The sequence below is a fragment of the Vipera berus genome, assembly GCF_964194415.1.
Source record: "Vipera berus genome assembly, chromosome: 3".
Classification (NCBI taxonomy): Eukaryota; Metazoa; Chordata; class Lepidosauria; order Squamata; family Viperidae; genus Vipera; species Vipera berus.
The window spans coordinates 134511165-134534846 of NC_138204.1; positions in this window are offsets into that span (position 1 = coordinate 134511165).

The window sequence follows — 23682 nt, forward strand, 5'->3', positions numbered from 1 at the left end:
ATGGGGCAGACTCAGTGGTGGGATTCAGCCGGTTTTCACCACTATGGCAGAACCGGTAGCTAATTTTTTGATGGCCAGGACCCGAATGGACTTCTGGAAATGGCATGTACACAGAGAACCAGTTGTTCACATATTTGAATCCCACCAATGGGCAGATTGATGTAATCAGGGAGAGGTGGTCCTTCAGATAACCAGTCCCATGCCATAAATGCCTTTCTGAATTGGATCAGAAAGCAAACCGGCAGCCAATGAAGTTTATGGAGCAGAGTTATGTCATGTGCTGTTTGAGGGACATACATACATACTGTATTTGTCCATCTGGCTGATTTCTGTACCAGTTAAAGCTTCTGGACACTCTTCAAGGGCAGTCTCATGTAGAAGGCTTCTACTTGAGGTTGCTGTCACTTGGCATCACTACATCTATTGCCACTGCTGTCTTCTGGTCTTTGTCTACTACCACAATGTCTGGTTGATTGGCCAGTACCTGCTTGTCTGTATAGATCTGGATCTCTTCAGATCATATATAAGTTGGACTCTCTCTGAGGCCTCTCTGCCTTGTCTGCACCTCAGCTATAGTGTGATAGACACCTATTTCTATAGGTTTGGTGCTTAGTGCCTGATAATACGGTGTGTTGCTATACCAGTTCCTCACTGCTGTCTTTTAGTCCAGCTCTTTCCAGCCTCAGCTATCTGTTGATATTATATTCCATGCAGGATCTTGTCTTGCCATGGCAATTTCTCTGCTTGATCTTCCTTCCATTACTTCCTCCATGCAAGCACTGTCTCAGCAATTTGTAGCTGGTCTGAATGTCTGCTATGTGGCCTTTTGGTTTGATAGTTCCACCAACTCAATCTTAACTACTGTTCCTCTCTTGACCATCATCAGGCTGTACATCTCCAATTCAAATGATTTCCCAATGTCCTCATTGTAGATCCATGTCAGACAGATCAGTGAATTAATGTCTCAATCACTCTTGATATACAGCTTAATGTCATCCATGTAGAGGAGGTGGTGATGGTAATTTGAACTTGTGATCATATTCAGTCCTTGAGATTATCTGGCTATGGAGTTCAAGCCTATGCAGAACAATAGTGGGGACAGTGCGTAACCTTAGTATATACTGCATTTGATAGCTACTTAGGTTAGCTGTGTTGAGTTGATGTCCTGTGTTTTTATTTTATTTATTTTTCATATTTCTGAACTGCCCATCTTCTTCCTCAAAGATAGATCCTGTTGTCTTTCATAGTCCCATTATTTAGGAAGGTCCTTAGTGTCCTATTGACTTTGTGTAGCACCAGGCATTCACATATCCATGTGTATTGCACTGAATTGTATGTTAAAATTGATCTCTCTAGAGTCTTGGATGACTGCTCTGTCTGTGAGCACTTGGTGTTTTGAACTTCTGGAGTTGTTCCCAATTCCCTTCTGACCTGTGCTTATTTAATGGCCCATATGTTTATGTAGCTTAGTAGCTATGATGCTTGATAGGAGTTTCCATGTTTTGGGGAGACAAGTTATTGACCAGTGTTGTTTATTTGTGGGAGTCCTTTATGAGCAGCACTATCCTTCCTTGGCTTAGCCACTCTGGATGGAAGCCTGTTTCTAGCAGGTGATGTGTACTACTAGGTGCTCATGCACTGCTGTTAGTTCCTTTAGCCAGTAGGTGTGGATCATATTAGGCCAGGTGCTATATAGGTGTCTTTATAAATTTGAGCCACTGTGATTGTGACTGGCTCCTGTTCTGGGAGATAGCTGTGGTCTGGTCTCAGGTCCTGCAGCCACTTTACACTGGTGTTATGTATCTTCTCTTTCTCCCATATGTTCTACCAGCACTGTTCAGTTTCTTCTATTGGTGTCTCTGCTGTTACTATATTATTGCACTGAAATTTCACTGCAATTGTACACCTTGGATGGTTCTTTGGAGAATAGGGCTTTTGTCTTCTTGGCCTCTGCTTCTCTAAACCCTTTATCCTGCTGGCACTTTGCTGAAAGTCTTTATTTAGCAGTTTTGGGGGCTTCACGTAGTGTCAGCCTCTTGTATTTTTTTCAGTACTGAGTCTTATCCATAATCGCCACATCTTTTTGTAATTCCATCAGCTGACTCTCTCTCTCTCTGAGTTGCCTTGATCATAGTGTGGGGAAAATCAGTTGTTAGATGAGTGGAATCAAATAAATCAATACACAGAGATGTAAGGCCCATGTCTGTTATGTCTTTAGAACATTCCCATAGAATTGCGATGGGAAATGTTCTTTTTTTTCTGGAATTTCCAAACTGACCCTTTCTCTTGATTAATAGTAGATGTCTTCTTCCATATTTTATTGCTTTATTGTCTTAATTCCTCCTTTGGGCTTCTGAAAGAAGCTAGGAGCAAGACATAAGATGAGCTTAATTACTTATAGTAACTTTAGGTCCGCTACCAATGAATATGTATGTCTACATCATTTGTTACGTATGCATTAGTGTCTCCTATATTTCTAAGATGCATAAATATGAGTGTATCCCTTTGTTGGGTGGTGGCATCTCTCAGTATCCTCTATTGAGAGTCCCATTAGCATGTACTGTTTAATAAACACTGTTGTAAGCCTTAATTATTTGCTTTTGATCCTGCTATAAGATTCCACAGTAGCCTCTAACCTTATTTTCTATGGAGATATGAACTGCTGTTTATCTTGATCTCCGTGATTACAGTAGCTATACAGTATACCATTTCATTGGTCTGAATTATGTTGGCAGTAGGGATTGTGATAAATGTTCTATTGGCATCTGATGGAACTTCTCCAATAAGCCTCCACTGAAGCAGTCAGGAGGTTTGACTATAGATAGTTTATCCACAATCTTATGCCTCATATTGTGTTCTGTATTGGAGGGGATAGCAGTGACATTCCAGCTTCATGTATTCAGGTCTTTATCCAGTTGTTCTTCGAGGTCCTTCCTTCCTTCCTTCCTTCCTTCCTTCCTTCCTTCCTTCCTTCCTTCCTTCCTTCCTTCCCTCCCTCCTTCCTTCCTTCCTTCCTTCCTTCCTTCCTTCCTTCCTTCCTTCCTTCCTCCCCTTTCTTTCTTTTTCTTCCTTCCTTCCTTCCTTCCTTCCTTTCTTTCTTTCTTTCTTTCTTTCTTTCTTTCTTTCTTTCTTTCTTTCTTTCTTTCTTTCTTTCTTTCTTTCTTTCATGTTTCTTAGTTAAAATACTGGTCTTCTGTCCATCCATAGTTCCCTCTCTGAGGTTTTCGTGGGTGTTTGTATGTAGATCTTTGGTCATTCGAGTTTTTTCCCACGTAGAATTGAAGGTATAGGAGCAATGTTTTGACGAAATCTCATCCGTCATCCTCAGGCTGGTGACATTCTAACCACTATGTTATCCAGCTTGCACACACACACACCACAAACACACAAGCACAAATTATACAATTATTTTCTGCAGTCCCTCATAATTATGCTTAGTACAAAGCAGACCAATGGGGCGGGGGGGGGATTAGATAATCAAGTATTAGAAAATTGGTGCTAAAACCAATTACATGCATATTAGAAAACTTGCACTATATTTATGCCTTCACTGTACTGGCACCAAGGACATTGGACAAAACATGTATTCAGCTGTACATTTGCCTAAGCAAATGATATAATGAAGCAACAAGTTGCATTAACAGAGTGAGAAGGTGAATGAACTTCTTTATGAAATTCTTCTCAGCAGTCTCCAGCAATTGGCTCTCATTTTCTCCCAGTTGTAACATTAGTCCAAAAACAGTTTGGGGGGAAAAAACACTGTCTTGCTTAACAATAAATAGGAGTAGAACAGCCAAGGAACAACTATCTCTGAGCTCAGATTAATAAGATTTGTTAGCATAAAGGTTGAAGTGAGAATACTTCCAGCATGAAACTGTTGCACTCAAATGTGAACTTGGATTCAAAAAAGGCAAAGGAAAGCTGTTGATTATGACTTTCTTTCTCCCATACTTTTGGTTTAATGGGAATGCTGAGAAGGTGAGCCCGTGTGCACCTGGATTTTGTTTATATAACAGTTACTAGCCATATTAGCAGAGTGGGTTATGTAAAAATGTAGTTCATTTTTAATGATTTATGTGGTTAATCAAATTCATAATCTACAGTAGTCCACGTCTAACCCAATAACATTACCCAAGCCATAAAACCCCAGCAATCACAATCAATTGTAGTCAACCAGATTTCATTATTTTTTTTTCCTAAAAATAATAGAACCAACACTAATGAAATGGGTAATGTTAAACCAGCAACCTTGACAAAATAGAAAAACTAAATAAGCCTCAATGCCCAGCAAAAACATCAACTATCTACTCATTATGGTGACTGGCTTTGTGAAAGCAAGCAAGATAGACATGCTGTTAACCTGAGGGAGAGAAAAATGCTCTTCAGAATTGAGGCCACAACTGAAACATTTTGTTCCCCAGTATTTGTTGTACACAGAAATAACGTGAAGCTTTTGGTAGAAAATGACAAAGAAAATGACAGAGACACAAAAAGATAGATGTTACCCAACAGTACACTATTTGCATTGTGTATTCATGGTGGGATCTCACATGAACATAGTTTTGGCAGCATTTCTTGACTTCAAAATAAATCCCTTCCTGTAAGCTATTGCAAGCTATCTCCTGCTCAAACAGATGCTCTTTTGCCAAGCAGTCATTTACTTTGTTTGTAATGTTATCTCTGTGAGGAAAAAGAGGAGATTTTACTGTACTTTTGCACCTGATTAGAAATCAAGGAAAGAAAAAAAATTGTAACTGTTGTCAAGGAAACCATCAAACTGCTTGCTTCTTTTTTTGGTATCATGCTGATGGTTTCATCAGATATCCCTGATTAGCTATAATACAGATATATGCTGTAATAATTGTTTGGTTTCGAGAATATGGCCAGAAGTGTAGATTCAACTAAATATTCAAAATGATTTGGGAAAAAAAAATATTCAGGAATTTTTAAAAAAAGTATCAGAAATCTAAGTAAGCTAATAAATGCTGCCAGGAATTATATTCATTTTGATAGTTTATTGTATGTATGCCCTTCTCTTTCCACATATGTACATGGGTATGTGTTTAACTGCAATGTGTCATACAGAATCTAACAAGGTTTGGGTTTCTAAGACTAAATTTAGCTGAACAAACTACCTTCTGATTTTGTCCATTAAACAGATTTTCCTCCCAAAGTGCCTTGGCTGTTGATATGAATTTCACTGATGACCTACTTTCTGATCTTATTAGTTGTAAGCAATTGAAGTACTAATTGACAATTAGGTTGGTATATCAATTCTCTTGACTCATATTTTAGAAAGTCATTTACCAAGGCATTGTCTCAGTCTCACTAATACAGAGAACAAAAAGAACTAGTTACAGTCATCAGCATAGTACAACATAGCCTTCTTGACATGTTGGCTAATTGCTGGTTCAAACAATATGTTATTAGATCATTTCAGATAAAAATCAGCTTATCCATCAAAGTCCTTAGCAATTTTTTAAACCTACATTTCTATGTTATTTGGTTTTTTATGCATAGTAGCAGCAACCAGCTAAAATGGAGAACAAGTACAAAAAAGCCCTCATGAGAATAATAAGTATCAGTAAATGGGTACTTAAGTGGTGTAGGCAAGGAGGAGGAAAATCTATCATTTTGAATATTTAATTTGTATTTAGCCTCTTAGCATCCATTGTAAAATGGATCTCATAATGATCAATGGCTAACACTCTTTCTCCCTTCCCCTTATTTTTTTTTAAAAAATAATACATGCAAGAACTCTCTCCTAATTTCTTTCTTCTTTTTACAATAATTTTTGACCACACAGTATGACAGCACAAAAAAGAGGAAGCAGAAAGAAGATGGAGACAAAGGCTTACACCACTCAGAATATCTGCAGAAGCTTTTCAAAAGTGTAAATGGAAAAAAGAAATGCCAGCCACTGACCAAAGTAAAAATGACCTTCACTTTTGTATCTATTTTTCTCTATTTGCTCTGCTTTAAATCCATTCCTCCGCCACACACACACACACACACACACACACACACACACACTAATTTCTACAAACAGGGTGCATTCAAATAACTTTAAATCATTTGGCACAACCTTAGCTATTCAAACCAATATAAAAATTATAATAAATATGGTAATAAATAAGGTTGTTCTAATGGAATGTGGGAATGGCCTTGGGAGTCAGAAGGAAGAGCCACAGACTTGGCAATGGTCAGAGAAGAGGCAGATGAGCTCACAAAAGGAATGGGGGAGTGGCAAACATCGCAGAAGGGATCTTTCCTACTTTCTTGAACAATAAAGGCAATGGAAGAGAAATGTACTTTCAGATTTACAAGAGGTTTTTTTAATGTATTTTGCAATGAAGATAGAGCTAGCATTCTTGAGTATGTTTCTTGTCTGGACTGCTGTGTAAGGCTGACAGTTGTTTTTGGAATAGCAATCTTACTATTTCTTCTACTCTTCTTGCTTGCTAAATAGATTGGCCCTCCAAACAGTAATGTTACAATATCACCTAAGTAAAATTAGATTAGCAGAAAAAAAGACAATTCTAATATGTTCTGCAGCTCAGCTTTTATGAATACTGTTCCTTTGAGTATTTGAATCAAATCTAAGTTTAGTAATGTTGACAATTCACAATAATCTTACAGCAATAAAACCACAAGCCAAACTCATAGTTATAAATATAACTATTCAAACATAATTGTGTTGTAGTTAAATTATAGTGTTATATTCAACATATAAAACACTAAAATTATATAAATCCATATTTCCAAGAAGACATAAGATTTTGGTATGTTGCCATTATGATAATCAACCTGAAAGCATTGAAAAAGCCCCTCATATCAGAATGGAAGAAAAAAAAAAGAAACTGTTTCAAGCATTTATGGATCCATTGACATAATTATTTGATTTTAGAAAATGTGTAAAATGAAGTGCAATATTTCATCTGTCATTTAAAAGTAGCAAATAATCTCTACAGGAAGAATATGATTCATCCACTGCAACCAGAAGGAAATAAAATAAAACAGCTCATAAAGTAATACTTTCATTACATAAGTCTCCAGTACAGTGTAAAACAGACATTATATCATTACTTAATTGATTTTCTAGATATTTATATCAGTGTTACAAAGGACTGTTCACTTATTGTGTATCCATATAAACTGGAATACACAGAGAGAGAGGGACACTGTACTAGAGCCTTATGTGATTGTGTGTGTATGTGTATGTATATGCATAAGCATATGTATATGCATATGTATATGTATATACACAAAGTATTTTATTATTTGACTACTAAATGTACGTTCCATCCTTACTCTAAATTGGTTATAAACATGTGTAGCTGCATTATAATACTGAAAGGTAGGTTAATAAGGCTGAGTTGCCCAAGTGTTCTTAGTGAAGTAACATTTTTTCATACCAAAAGGCTTAAATAAATAAAAAAGCCTGATATTAATCTAAGAATAGACACCCCACATGCACTTTAGAGTGGATTTGGACACTGGCTTCCTCATATGCAGCTCTGAGGGGGGGGGGAGAGGATGGTTACTAAAGCGATTTTCAAACAACAGGGGATGTTTTAACGGGGGAAGGGAGGGGGACAGACAGGTCTGGATTGTATCTTCATTTACAACTGAAAAGGAAAGCAATAACCATAAAACCAAGGAGAGTTCCCTTTCCCATGGAAGGACCTGACACCTAGCAACTGACGACAGCCTGACCAAATGGATGAGGGGAGGGGCTGAAATGGGGATGTTTATATAGGATTGAAATGTAACTTTGTTAGATTCCGTCTTGTATTCCCACAATCGATTCCATCCTAGTAAACATTTTCCTTTTGGACTAAACTTGCATCCAAGAGTTCTTATTTCCTAAGGTGTGAATTGAGGTGGGTCCTGACAGTAGACGGAATCTGCTTTAAGAGTCAACCTGGAAGGGAAAACCTTACCGGGGGACTTTGCAACAAATACAATGTCTGGCGACGAAGCAAGAGAGGAGGGAAGCCCCATGGAGGGGGAGTCTTTCCCCCAAATGGAATCCCAGAGACAATGGGAAGCTGAAGCAGCATATTCCCCCGGGGAAGAAGCGGTGGAGCAGTACGACCGAAAACCCCGGTGGTCGATGGGCGTTGGAAGGAAAAGTGAGTGGGAAAAGGCTTCGGGAGAAACGACCCTGAGGCGTAGTAACCACCAACCGGAATGGTGGCAAGAGATGGAGAGTTCCCTGCACGCCAGCGAGGAGGAGCGGATCCTGGAAAAGGCCATTGATCTGATGAATGCAACCCTGAGTTCACTGAGGGAGGAGAGAGCTGAAAATCGCAACCGAGGCAGCACCTGGGGACGCAACTGGAAAGGTAACGGAGGGGATCCAACACCTGAAACCCCGGGGCCATCCAATGGAACAGGAATTGCTGCCTCAGCAGTACCCACCCACCCAGAACCACAGATGGGGACCAGGATGAGGAGCGATACCGGCCACGGCGCAGACAACGCTCCAGCCAAAGACTCCCGCCCCTGGAAGTCAAATTCAAGGGGGAGCCATCATGACTGGGATTTTTCCTAACCCAAGTCCTCAGCTACATGGAAGAGTACGGACGGGACATCCCCAGTGACAAAACACGCATCCGAATTGTGCAATCTGCCCTGGACGGGACGGCTGCAGACTGGGTGGTGAACTTGCATGACTCCAACGCCCCAGAACTCAACGACTTCAACCGATTCATGTCATCTTTGAGGCGACGGTTCGAGGATCCTTTGGCTGACCGTAAGGCCCGGGAGAGAATCAAAATGGTGAGGGAGGGCAGGCGAGCAGTGGCTGATTATACCCAAGAATTCCGAGCCATTGCCAGCAAGCTGAACTGGCCAGAAGACATCCTCCTTAGCCACTTCAAAGACGGTCTGAACTACGACCTGAATGATGCTTGCCTGCCTCGAGGAGACCCACCCCACCTCGACGACTGGTACATCCTGGCGGAGGAAGTGGAAATAGACCTACTGAAGAGACACCGCAGAGGAAAACCATGGGGCCGCCTGCCACCAGCCACAGCCAAAAAATCAACAAGTTGCTTCAACTGCGGGAGAGAGGGCCACCGTGCTGCAGAATGTCATTCAAAAGCCCCCCCACGAAAACCAGAGGCATCATCCTCCAAGAAGCCGGGGAAGCCCCAAGGTAACACAAAAGAATCTTCCATGAAGGGGACAGAGGCTGTAGAGTCCACAATTCCTGCCAGGAACTGGGACTGGACTCCGGCCTGCACCGCAGGGACGGTGGACAACTCAGAAGACAGCTCAGAGGGAGAACCATTGGTAAGTGGACCCCTTCCACCCATACTTAAGACAGTGACTATATTAGCTTCCCCTATGCCTGAAGCAGCCAAAATAAAAGCTCTGATAGACTCTGGGTGCATCCGCTGCCTTATCAGCCCAACGCTGGTGGAGAGATTGAGCATCCCAGTGAGGAGGCTAAAACAACCAATCTCTTTTAGTCAATTAGATGGGACAATAGCAGGGGGAGGACCAGCCACCCTAGCCACTTTACCAATCCACCTATCACTGGGGCCCCATGAGGAGGACATAACGTTTATAGTGGCCCCAGGCATGGAATGCCCAATGATCCTAGGACTGGAATGGCTGAAGAAATGGAACCCCGGGATAAACTGGAGGACAGCAGAACTCAATTTCCCAAAGGGGGGGCAGAAGAACTTAGACTCCAAAAGCACCCCCCCAACCCAGAGGGAGGAGACAGCAGCAGTGGGGAAAGAGAAGGGATTACCAGAGATACCGGAGGAATACAGGGACCTGGCTGAGGTTTTCAGTGAGGAAAGAGCAGATGAGCTTCCCCCCCACCGCCCCACAGACTGCACCATAGAATTCAAACCTGGGGCAAAACTCCCAAAACCCAGGATGTATGCCATGAGCCCAAGGGAAATGGCAGAAATGGAGAGATTCATAAAGAAAAACTTAGAAAGAGGATTTATTGAGCCTGCCAAACCCAAAGTGGCCGCCCCGGTTCTGTTCAGGGAGAAGAAGGATGGGTCCTTTCGTTTGGTTGTGGACTATAGAAATTTGAACACAATTAGTGAATGTAATCTGTACCCCCTTCCCCTAATGAAGGATATGTTATCCCACCTATCGAAAGGAAAGATTTTTTACCAAACTAGACCTGAGGGAAGCATACTACCGTATTAGGATTAAGGAAGGAGACGAATGGAAGACTGCATTCAACTGCCCAATGGGGTGCTATCAATTCAAAATATTGCCATTCGGACTGCAAGGGGCCCCCGCAGTCTTTATGCAATTAATTAATGACGTGCTGAGAGAGCACCTATATAAGGGGGTCCTGGTTTACCTCGATGACATCCTTATCTTCACAGAAACCAAAGAGGAACATATCAAACTAGTCAGAGCAGTCCTGAAGAAGTTGCGAGCTGCCCACTTATATGCTAAATTATCGAAGTGTGAATTCCATCAGGAAAAAAACGACTACCTGGGATATCGCATATCTCCAGAGGGCATCGAAATGGACCCTGAGAAGGTCAGGGCAGTACTAGAGTGGGCACCCCCCCACACAAGGAAGCAATTGCAAAGTTTCCTGGGGTTTGCAAACTTCTACCGCCAATTCATCCCCGCATTTGGCCAAATAGCCATGCCCCTCACAAATTTGTTGAAAACGAAGGGGGGGTCACCCGTGAAACCCAGCCAGCCTCTGAAATGGTCAATGGAATGTCAAGCAGCATTTGAGAGGCTAAAGAGACTTTTTTCTGCTGAACCTGTCCTAAAACACCCAGATCCCAACAAACCTTTTGTAATACAGGCAGATGCGAGTGATGTAGCGGTAGGAGCCGTACTATTACAAGAAAATGATGGGGGGACATTGCAAGCATGCGCATACACATCCAGAAAACTCACAGAAACAGAACAACGCTAGCCAATATGGGAAAAAGAGGCATTCTCGTTGAGGTGGGCATTACTAACATGGCACCAATTTTTAGAAGGAAATAAAATACCTTTCCAGGTCTGGACAGACCACAAAAATTTGGAAGCACTAAAAACGCCCAGAAAGCTCACTCCTAAGCAAGCCCGCTGGTCCCAACATTTTCACCGATTCAATTTCACTCTCAAACACTTACCGGGGGGAAAGAACTTCCTGGCAGATGCATTATCCTGCATGCCCCAATATAACAGCACAAGAGTTACTGACTTTAAACCACTTGTACCGGAACAACAACTGGCAGCACCAGTCACCACCAGGGCACAAGAAAAAATGAAGCCGAAGGTAGATAGCCAAACTGGAATAGAATTCAGGAAATCTTTGGAAAGTGATGAATGGTTCCAGAAAAATAAACATGTGTGCACAATTAAAGATGGACTGCCGTGGGTGGGGGAGAAGCTATATATACCTGCCACACAGAGAATCAATTTCATGCAACTGTGCCATGATACAAAATCAGCAGGACACTTTGGCTTTGTAAAAACCTTACACTTAACTAAAAGGCAATTTTGGTGGCCATCTATGAAAAAGGACATAGAAAGCTATGTGGGTAGCTGTCAAATTTGTGCGATGGCCAAAAGACTGCAAGGGAAACCGCCAGGTCTGTTACAACCGGTGGCAAACCCCTCAGCCCCATGGAAAGAAATAGCCATGGATTTTATCGTAGAACTGCCAGAAAGTAATGGAAACACCGTAGTCTGGACTGTCACAGATCTGTTCTCTAAGCAAGTACATTTCATACCTTGCCAAAAAATCCCGACTGCAAAAGCATTAGCAAAACTTTTTGTACAGCATATTTACAGATTGCACGGGGTACCACAACACATCATATCTGACAGAGGGGTGCAATTTACGTCGGCATTTTGGAAAGAATTTTTATCCCTCTTAGGAACCACCCAAGGACTGTCATCTAGTCACCATCCTCAGACAGACGGAGCTTCTGAAAGACTTAATAATATACTTGAACAATATCTGAGATGCTATATTAATTTTCAGCAGTCCGACTGGACGGACCTACTGCCTTTTGCAGAAGTAGCATATAATAATGCAGTCCACTCAAGCACAGGTTACACTCCTTTTCAAGTAGCTACAGGCCAGAGTTTCAACCCAATACCAGAACTAACCCCAAAAGAACCGGTTATCCCTGATCTGAAGGAATGGATTGCTCAATTACAAAATACATGGCCAATCGTTAGGAAAGTGTTGGAAGATGCCAGAAAAGCATACAAGACACAGGCAGACAAAAAAAGAACCGATCCCACACCATTTAGGGTAGGAGAGGTGGTATATTTATCCACAAAATACCTGAAATCACTCCAACCCTGTAAAAAACTAGGACCAAAATATATTGGACCCTTTCCAATTAAAAGAATCATAAACCCAGTAACAGTTGAATTAGAACTACCCAAAAATCTTAGACGAATACACCCAACCTTCAACTGCAGTCTATTAAAGAGAGAACAACAATCACCACTACGAGAAAAAATCCCACCACCACCACCACCCATCATGGTGGAAGGAGAACAACATTTTGAAGTGAAAGAAATCTTAGATTCCAGAAAACACCATGGAACGATACAATATTTAGTGGCATGGAAACACCTCCCCTCCTCAGAAAATGAGTGGGTTAACAAACTCCATGTTAAAGCACCAAAGTTGCTTAAGAGGTTTCATACAGAATATCCAAACAAACCAGGCTAACATTTATATGTTTTCTTTCCCCACAGATGGACTCATCTTTTTTCTGAAAGGAGAGCCGAATGTCAGAATCCATTTATATCACATTTCATAATTGTATAGGTAGAACAACGTGCTATTTCTGGGGATTCTGCCATCTCTCCGAGGGGGGGGAGAGGATGGTTACTAAAGCGATTTTCATACAACAGGGGATGTTTTAACGGGGAAGGGAGGGGGACAGACAGGTCTGGATTGTATCTTCATTTACAACTGAAAAGGAAAGCAATAACCATAAAACCAAGGAGAGTTCCCTTTCCCATGGAAGGACCTGACACCTAGCAACTGACGACAGCCTGACCAAATGGATGAGGGGAGGGGCTGAAATGGGGATGTTTATATAGGATTGAAATGTAACTTTGTTAGATTCCGTCTTGTATTCCCACAATCGATTCCATCCTAGTAAACATTTTCCTTTTGGACTAAACTTGCATCCAAGAGTTCTTATTTCCTAAGGTGTGGATTGAGGTGGGTCCTGACAACATGGTTGTTTCTGCCATCTTAGCTTTTCTCACTCACGTTCAATGCAACTTGATATACCAGATTTGAAACATCATTCTTCCTACAAGGACATCTTTATCCTTATGTTTCACCAAAGTCTCAGTCCTGACCATTCCACTAAAAGAATCTATATATTGACAAAGAAACTGTTCCAAAGCAAGCTCCATGTCACAAGGTTGAATCTTTCTTGTGAAAATAGTAACAGTATATCAGAGTTGGAAAGGATGTTGGAGTTCTTCTAGTCCAACTGTCTGCTCAAACAGAAGACCCTATAGCATTCCAGACAAATAATATCCAGTGTCTTCTTACATCAACCCCCAATCTGAAAATATAAGGGGTTAAAGGAAAGATGTTAGAAATGAGTAGTTTGATGGCCTAGAGGTGGAGCAATCTGGTGGCTGTGAGTTTGAACCTAGATAGCAACAGATATTTCTCTCTCTGGGCACAATGAGTAATTGTTTGCAGCGAAGTCCACATAGGCATCAAGAAGGGCGCGGTGGCTCAGTGGGTTAGGATGCTGAGCTTGTTGACCAGATGGTCAGCAGTTTGGCAGGTCAAATCTCGAGTGTTGTGTAACAGAGTGAGCGCCTGTTACTCTTCCCAGCTTCTGCCAACCTAGCAGTTCGAAAGCATATAAAAATGCAAGTAGAAAAATAGGGACCACAATGGTGGGAAGGTAACAGCATTCCGTGCACCTTTGGCATCTAGTCATGCTGGCCACATGACCACGGAGACGTCCTCAGACAAGCGCTGGCTCTTCGGCTTTGAATGGAGATGAGCACCGGCCCCTAGAGTCGGAAACGACTAGCATGCATGTGCGGGGGAACCTTTACCTTTACATTATAGGAAAGATGTTAGAAATAATCCACTTCTGCTTCCAATGAAGATTACAATTGTCATCAAAATTGGCTTGGTATGTTTTCTATATTTGGCTTATTTGTTTTGCTCAAGGTGCTTGAAACATTATTTTATACTTAGGAAGCCTTAACTGCAACTTTAAAAAGGACTGCTTGCTTTTTCCCCCCTTTCTTTTTCAGGCAATTAGTATAGGATCAAATTACCTCTATTTAGACCATTTAAGGTACGTGGTGGCTCAGTGGGTTAGGACGCTGAGCTTGTCGATCAGAAGGTCGGCAGTTTGGCGGGTCGAATCCCGAGTGCTGCGTAGCAGAGTGAGCGCCTGTTACTCATCCCAGCTTCTGCCAACCTAGCAGTTCGAAAGCACGTAAAAATTCAAGTAGAAAAATAAGGACCACTATGATGGGAAGGTAACAGCGTTCTGTGCGCCTTTGGCATCTAATCATGCCGGCCACATGACCATGAAGACGTCCTTGGACAAGCGCTGGCTCTTCGGCTTTGAAACGGAGATGAGCACTGGCCCCTAGAGTCGGAAACGACTAGCACAGATGTGCGGGGGAACCTTTACCTTTTAGACCATTTAATTGTATAGCCTATGTAATGGAACCACAGCTTTATTATTATTCCTTTCATGTGAACACTTTCTTCCCCTTCTCATCTTAAGGAGAAAGCATACATTTTACTACCTCCCATTGACCCTTTTCTTTATTTATCCATTTTGAAGCAATTACTTTGAAAAACCAAAACCCCTTTTGGTAATAAACTTGCAACTCTCACTTGCTAATACTTAGTGTATGACAAAATTTATAAGAAATAGCTAGGGCATATATCTCAAAAAGCCTTAAAGGTTGAAATCCTGAGTTATGGAAAGGAAATCTCATTGGACTCATGGGGATTTGGAGAAAGTTTCATTGAATTTATTACACTCTGAAGACAGAGCCTTTGATTGCATTGTTAAGATTTAGGAGAGGAGAATCAAGGGAAAAGTTCCAAAACATATATAATTGTGTTACTTACCTGTATTTACCACCTTTATTTCAAAAGTGGTTACATATCTGAGAGTATATACAGTATGTTTACCTATGGAATCTTACAGAAAAATGAGAAGCTTTCTTAGAACAAATCAGATAGCTGATCCACATAATTCAGTATTGCCTATTGTAATTTACAGATTGGCTAATAGAGGTCTCCGCTTCCTGATCTTTCCAGATAAGGACTAAAAAGACTTAAATTAAGTAGTCCAACATCTAACTGGAATTAATTAATCTAATATCTACCTACTTATATATTTATCTGCAGAGACAGCCAGAAAGAAAGAAAGAGAATTGACCTCACTTCTCTAAGGAAGACTTCTTAATTTGTTCCCTCCAGAAGGTTAAGTCTGCAATTTTCAGAATTCCAGGGCGGCATAGTAATCATATGAGGGAGCTAGATTATGCTAGATTTAAATGCCAGCCTCAGATTACTCAGATCTTTCTGTCAGCCAAATTGTAAAAGAAATATCAGTCACAGTAATAGACTGATATTTGAGTAGTTGAGAAAGAAGATGAAGGATGAATGGATCGGATCTATTGGCAACTATGTGAACACTCAATCATAATCTGAAAGAGGACAGCAAACAATAATGTCTACCCTTATATAACAATTTAGCCCTTCATCCTGAGAAAGGGGGAAAAAAAACTACCCATTGCTTTCAAGTGTGTGGACTGACTATTGTCACCACTGCTATAATGCTGAATAGAAAGGGAGGGTGCAGGATGAATATTTTTTGAGATAAGCACACAGCTCTAGAAAAGAAAAGGGCTATCGGGTTCTCCTCCATCTCACTGGGCTTGCAAAAAGTCCCAAAGACTTGATTGTTTAGGAAAGCATTTTGCTTTACCCTACTCCTGAGGATAGAGCCAACATGATATATTGTCAAATGTGCTATATGACTGATGCCATGAAAATTTAGTCACTAGGAAACTCCAGTAAATAAATTCATGCATATATACATACATACATACATACATACATACATACATACATGCATACATACATACATAGTCCTATTAATATAAGAACATTTTTATCCTGGTTATAATGTTGAATGGTTTTATGCAGGGCACAGATATCCCCATCTTCTCCCAGACTAATCTTCCCCATTGATCCTCCCTCTGCCTTGCCTAGCCATAGGAATTTGATATTCTCTTCCCACTTATCATCAGTCCCCAGTATTTTAAATTATGGTTTCTTTTGCTCTTATTTACCATGAACATTCACCTAACTTTTAGTACTACTTAACACATATAACCTCTTCAGTCTTATTAAGGTATATTAAGGAAGGGTTTAGGTAAGGTAAAATTTAAGATGATAAGACAAGAGAGAGAAGATATAAGGGAAGACACAAACACATTATATATACATATACATAAACATATTAGCCACAGTCCATTTTGAATACATAACAGAAAAAGGAGCCCTGAGAGTTAACAAGGTTGGTAAGTTAGTGTAGGTGATGGGTTTTTTTTTTTTTGTCTAAACTGGATTCCATATTCAGAAATTGAGTTCAAGATTATTGTTCAGAATTAGTATGCAGTAATAGTAGGAAGAAAATCCAGAACCCCTCTTACTGATTTTATAGTCTTCTTCATTTCCATTTCCCATAATAGAAAACATCATTCTTTTGGCAGCAACTTAAAACAAGGAAGGAAAACTTCAGAAATCCTCTCAAGAAATGTTCTCCAAGTAAACAGGAATTCTGCGCACACACATATCAGCACTTGTGTTTCTTTGCAGAGACATCATCTACAAGGATAGCACAACACTAATACAAGAAAAGTACAAGATAGAAAGTCACATGACACATGCAATCTCAAGGGAACAAATCAGAGACGAGCAAAGACTGCATTCATCCCATCAAACACCCTGAAATCTCAGCATCCATACTGTGAACTCGAAGAGTTTAATGTTGAATAAAGGTTTCCTTTCCATCTCCAAAGGCTTATTTTGACAAATAGCATAATGGTTATGTTTTGTTGTATACTATATACACTTGCACTGAGTTATACCATATCAGGTGGGCATTCACAAAATGAGATCCTTCATTACACTGAACTCTTATGATAGCCACGTAGAGCTGACAAGGAAACTTCTCATTTCCATGTGCTTGGTTTGCAGGTTACTATTAAAATAAAATCAGTTGCCTGGGAAGGGCAACTGCCATTTTCCTCCTTTTGATTGTTTCCCAATACAGTATTAAACTGTATTATAATGTAATTCTAACTGATATTGGTGTTTCTACTACCAGTATATTTTCATCCTTTCTAAGATACCAAACAACTGTCAGTTTTTTTTCCTTCACTAAAAATCCTTCAACATCTTGCTCTAAGAATTTGATTTAATATGAATCAATGTTCCACTTATATATCTTCATTTTGCCCAATTCTAACTTCAAATTACATACATTTTTATATGATAAATGTATACCTCAATGCATGTAGAGATATATTTTCCAAAGAGTCAAGCAACAATTTTTTGGTCATCACTTTCTTAAATCTTCCTATAAAATAAAGGATCTATTAACAATAGTTATTCCGTCCTGTCATCTTAGCTGCTCTGTCAAGCAGTAAATGGGTCACTGATATATTGGTAGAAGGCCAAATTTATCCAAAGTGCTAAACTTAATGTATATATAAAAATATTAAAATATAATTCCAGTAATGTATCTCCTAGGATAGAAATAACCTTTACAGTTGATAGAAGTGTTATTTCTTCATCATCTTGGCAAGTGATGATCCTATTGGATAACTCCAGACTGAATTAAATAAACCAATTTAAGATAATCAGGCCTCCTCAAATATCTGAGGTTAAAAATAGGTAGGTTAAAGTTGAATTGAATAAGACTACAGGAAATTGGTGCTGCTTAGAGTTTAGTTTTATTTAATTCAAGACCATGTATAGTTCCTAAAAGGTTTTCTTAGCTTAGAAAAGTATGGTCCCAATGTTAGGACAATGTTAATTTGAGGAAGAATGTGCCTGCTAACCCTTCATCTTTGCTAGATGCTAATTACAATTCTTAATAAGCTCATAGGTTTTCTATTGCATTATACATACAGTACATGAAGAAAAAAAGGCCATAATAGAAACAAGTTGGAACTTTGTGTAAGGAAGGACATTCTTAAGCAGGAAAGATGTAAAGATGTAGAAACAAGGGGATGCTTGATAATTTGTGAACCATCCACAATTGAATTATTTTCTAGTGATTTTAATAATAATAATAATAATAATAATAATAATAATAATAATAATAATAACAACAACAACAGCAACAACAACAACAACAACAATAATAATAATAATAATAATAATAATAATAATAATAATAATAATAATAATAATAATAATAATAATAATAATAAGTTGGAAGGGACCTTGGAGGTCATCTAGTCCAACCCCCTGCTCAGGCAGGAAACCCTATACCATTTCAGGAAAATGGCTGTCCAGTCTCTTCTTAAAAACCTCCAGTGTTGGAGCATTCACCACCTCTGCAGGCAGGTTGTTCCAGTGGTTAATTGTTCTAACTGTCAGGAAGTTTCTCCTTAGTTCTAGGTTGCTTCTCTCCTTGACTAGTTTCCATCCATTGCTTCTTGTCCTGCTTTCAAGTGCTTTGGAGAATAGCTTGACTCCCTCTTCTTTGTGGCAGCCCCTGAGATATTGGAACACTGCTATCATGTCACCCCTCACCCTTCTCTTCGTTAAACTACACATACCCAATTCCAGCAACCGTTCCCTATATGTTTTAGCCTCCAGTCCCCCAATCATCTTTGTTGCTCTTCTCTGTACCCTTTCTAGAGTCTCAACATCTTTTTTACATCGTGGTGACCAAAACTGGATACAGTATTCCAGGTGTGGCCTTACCAAGGCATTGTAAAGTGGTATTAGTACTTCACTTGATCTTGATTCTAGCCCTCTGTTAATGCAGCCTAGCACTGTGTGGGCTTTTTTGGCATCTGCAGCACACTGCTGGCTCATATTGAAGTGATTGTCTACTAGGACTCCGAGATCCCTCTCACAGTTACTACTATTGAGCAAGGTACCACCTATACTATACCTGTGCATTTGATTTTTCCTGCCTAAATGCAGAACCTTACTTTTTTCACCATTGAATTTCATTTTGTTAGATAGCGCCCAGTGTTCGAGTGTATCCAGATCCTCCTGTATTTTAAGCCTATCTTCTGGAGTATTGGCTATTCCTGCCAACTTGGTGTCGTCTGCAAATTTGATGAGTTCCCCATCTATCCCCTCATCCAAATCGTTAATGAAGATATTGAAGAGCACTGGGCCCAGAACAGAGCCCTGGGGCACCCCACTACACACTTCCTTCCATGTAGATGCAGTTCCATTGAGGATCACACGCTGAGTACGGCCTTTAGATCCTTTTAGGCATCTCCATGCAAAGATGATTTAATAGGGTGCCATATTTGAGAAAATTGTAGCAATGGAGTAAACTCACTTAACCAGGTTCAGAACAGGGACTGGAAAAGTAAATACTCTTCTCCCCCCTCCAAAAAAAAAGATTCATAAAACAAATTGCCTTATTATGAATTACTTCTTAGCTAAATCAGATTCCATGCCTCTGACATCACTGGAGTTCTTAGTGAAATCTGCTTTCTCTACCCATGCTTTCTCAATGAGCTTTTTATAAAAATCTTCCCTCTTTACTTTCCTACTCAATCTATCTGTTCTCAAATGATTGTTCTCTTTTCTTTTATTCACCTGGTAATCTTGCAATAAAAGGAAGAGTAATGATTCTTTATCCAATCATTGTCTCTTTCCATTTTCTCCTACAGATAAGTAAATTCAAGAGCTACAGATCTGGATTCAAAATGTTTTAAAAAGTAGCTCAGCTGATTAAGGGACATTTTGCTTTTTTTCTCAGACAGATTAGATAAGAAGCAGTAAAGAAAGTTATAATCCCCATCCTGCATCTCAGATGAAGTTTTGGGACTGTAGATATTTTCAGAGACAGAGCTATTTGTTAGAAGCATTTTGATAAATGATTGTTCCCAACTTTAGCATGCCAGACACTCTATTAAATAAAACAGTTTGGTTCCTCTTTTGAAGGTCAAGTATCGATTATTTTTTAAAAAGAGTCCAAGAATACAAATAAGCAACCAAACGTGCCTTTATACCTAAATATAGAGATTACAAAAATAAATCTGAGACTTATTGGTCCCTGAGATCCAGTAGTCCAAACTACTGTTGTTGGTGCTGCTTATTAATTTGGGGGGTGGGTGGCTCATCAAGCAACATAACCTCAGGGAAATTGTTTAGAAACTGAGTTTTGTAGCATCTAGGATTAGAGTAAAGGGCATAGGGATAGGTTTTCTAGATTACCATAAAAAATACTACTGAGAATTATCTTGTTTTGCTTGAAATCTGGGATTTAGTTGAATTTTATGCTCATTCCTATTGTATGCTTGAGCTAAATCCTAGTTGCTAGAAGTAATGACAATATATATAAATGAATTCATCAGGGTTTGTAGGACAGTATTTACTCTCCAGCCTACAAACAATATACTACATATTTGCAATAATGGAATTTCAGCAAATAAATTAATACTGCCTAACCCTGTAAATCATATAACACTATTTATTTCCATGAACTAGTTTTCTTTTAAGAGAGCCAACAATGATCCAGTAAAGCTTATTGCTAAGTTTTAAATAACTACATTCATTTACTAATGAAAAAGCTTCAGTTTGCTGCAGTGTTTATGACTCCCCTTCCCCAGAAGATTAGGGAACCCTTATTTGAAGGGGACTGCAGAGAGGTGGAGACAAAATGAAAGTTTCATTATAAGCATGGATGTCAATATCCCTAGGCATATGTTACTTCCTTTTTTTTCATCAAATATATTCTTCTTAATAGATGCAGCTCCTGCAAACGTTTTATTTTTCTAAGGCTACTTCAGTATATGTTCAAGATCTGGTATTACTTTTACCCTGTAATAATAAAATACAGTGAAATTGTGACATTTTAGTGGTCTTGAATTAATATCCTTCTACCTGCAAAGAGATGGATAAAAAGTGATCAAATCCTCGTAATAACCAAAATAAAACAAGAAAATCAATTCTGGCTTGTATGTGAAATACCTTGCCACTGTTAATCAGAATCAATCAATCAATTTGGTATTCTAAGTGACAAGAAAATAAAGTTTTGATGGTCAACAGCTTGAGGCAGTTCATTTTAAACTGGAAAATAGATAACTTGTTAGTATGCTCCATACAAGCCCAAGAATTGTGATCTGATTTTTGTTTCTCAACTTCAGAAAATGATTACATTGGTTATGATTCTTGGTAGGAGAACCACAAAGAGACATTTGATGAAACGTTATCCAAACTATTTTTTCTCCAAACCCTGTAAAGACCCTGGGGGAAAAAAAAAGAGTCTGAAAGCTTCTTGCTCTAGGGCAGAGTATCATCTTCAGAGTTGGCAGTTACTAGATTGGACTTGCATAATTTAAGTTTGGGTGGATCTATTCAGAGAATCTACTCAGTCCTTCTTTTATGTATTCTCCAGCCCTCGGGTGAAGGATCTAAACCTGATATCTAAGGTAGACAGTTACCTGCTGTTGATCACCTGGAGGCCTCTAGTTATATAGGCATCTGTGCAGTATTTGTGGAAAGAAATTACTGTATTTCAAGTTCTACTAAGTAATTAAAGAAAGTCTCCTTTATCATTTTTCTATAGCTTTCTCTGGTAAAATAATGCTGTGTTTTCACTAGCATTTCTTTAATGTCACACTTATTAAGTACACAATCTTCCATAGTAAGAATTTCTAAAGCAAGGGACAAACTGGGCCTGTATTATTGGTACAAATATACAGATAGACCAGGCATGTCAAACTCTTGAGTCACGTGACATCGTGCGATGTATCACAACTTTTTCCCCATTGCTGGCAATGGGGAGGGCATGATTTCGTTGTGATGCATCCGGCCCATGGGCCGGCAGTTTGACATGCCTGAGATAGATGATTATTGAGGAATGGCTGAGGTGGAGAAACCATTTGCAAAGGCATGGATCTCTGTCTTATTTGCTAAGTGATAAGTTCAGTTCACATTGGCAAATGATGAACTTTACTTCCAACATTTTGTATTATGATGAATTTAATTATCCACCCTTCTGTGGGAGAAAAGCGATTATATTTTGATGGTTTCATTTCCTGAAGCAGAATAATTTTCTGCATGAGTAGCAATAATGTAATGGGGAGAGATTTTAATAAGTGATAATTATTTTTAAAGTTAAAGTTTAAGTGGAGCACAGATGCTAGTAGTGTGGCAGAGGTGTGTCCAAGAGATTAAGACAAACTTTTCAGATTGAGGACATATTAGGAATCATGTCAGCAGAACCACCTTGCATGTGTACACCTGCAAAGAGACATTGACATAAATATGCCAGTGACACAGAATACTCAAAGAGATGCATATATATAAGGCTTATTCTCTTCGTCAAAGGAAACATAAGATAATGTCTACCCTGTTACTGGCATTGGACACAGAGGTCTAGCAATTCTAAGACTCATTTGCTTTCAGACGCTGTTGAGTTTTCTATTCCTCCCACCATGTCTCTTTTTGTGACTCTGATGAATTCCATCCAATAACAACTTTTTTTATTTTCTTCTTTCTCAACTTGTTCACTTTTTCTTCATATATTTGTTGTGTGGATTGTTCCTCATTGCTTCACTCTATATGATCAAAGCATTTCAACATATTTCTTTCCTACTAATCATTCATTTTTGTATTCAATCCACGTTCATTCACCATCCATCCTTTCTTGACTCAATCATCTCATGTATTATTACGTACATTTAAGTAATCCTTTCCTAGTTCATTCGTTGTAACACCAATATTTTTACATCTTAAAATATATAATCAGTTTCTCCAATTTTACTAAACATTTTACAAAGATCATTCCAAGTACCTTGATTTTTGATATACTATTTTTCAGACCTATAGTTTTTATTTTGTACATTTAAAATCATTTAAGTTCTTAATTAACAAAATGATGTGATATGAATGTACACTCACATTCACACATCCAATTAATAAATCTCTAGCATCACTACAAGAATTTTATACCAAGAAAATTTATACTTTGCCAGAAACAAACAAACAAAAAATACATTCTTTAGCTAAATAGGTGAATAACAGCTGATGCAAATCTAGAAACCAGTATGGAAATGAGACAAAAATCAACTAGGACAGACTTGGACTAGGTTAGCCATGTCATATAAACATAGTCATTGATTGGCTCAGAAAGTATCAATAGGAGATTTATATTTTGATGGGGGAAAAATAAAATGAATTTACATGCAATTTACATACCCTGACAAATGCTGAAATATTTGAATTTATGTTTATACACTTACAAAAGTGATACATATAACAAATAGTCCAATTTGTCCATTTGTACAAATGTTAGAGGATATGACATCAAAATGAATCTACTTTAAGCCTCCTGATTTAAATACAAACATGTTCCAGGAAACAATTTCCACAAAACTCAAGTGTTGTTGTTGTTTAACTGTGGGGTTCAAGCTGGCTCTATGGAATAGAACTTCTCC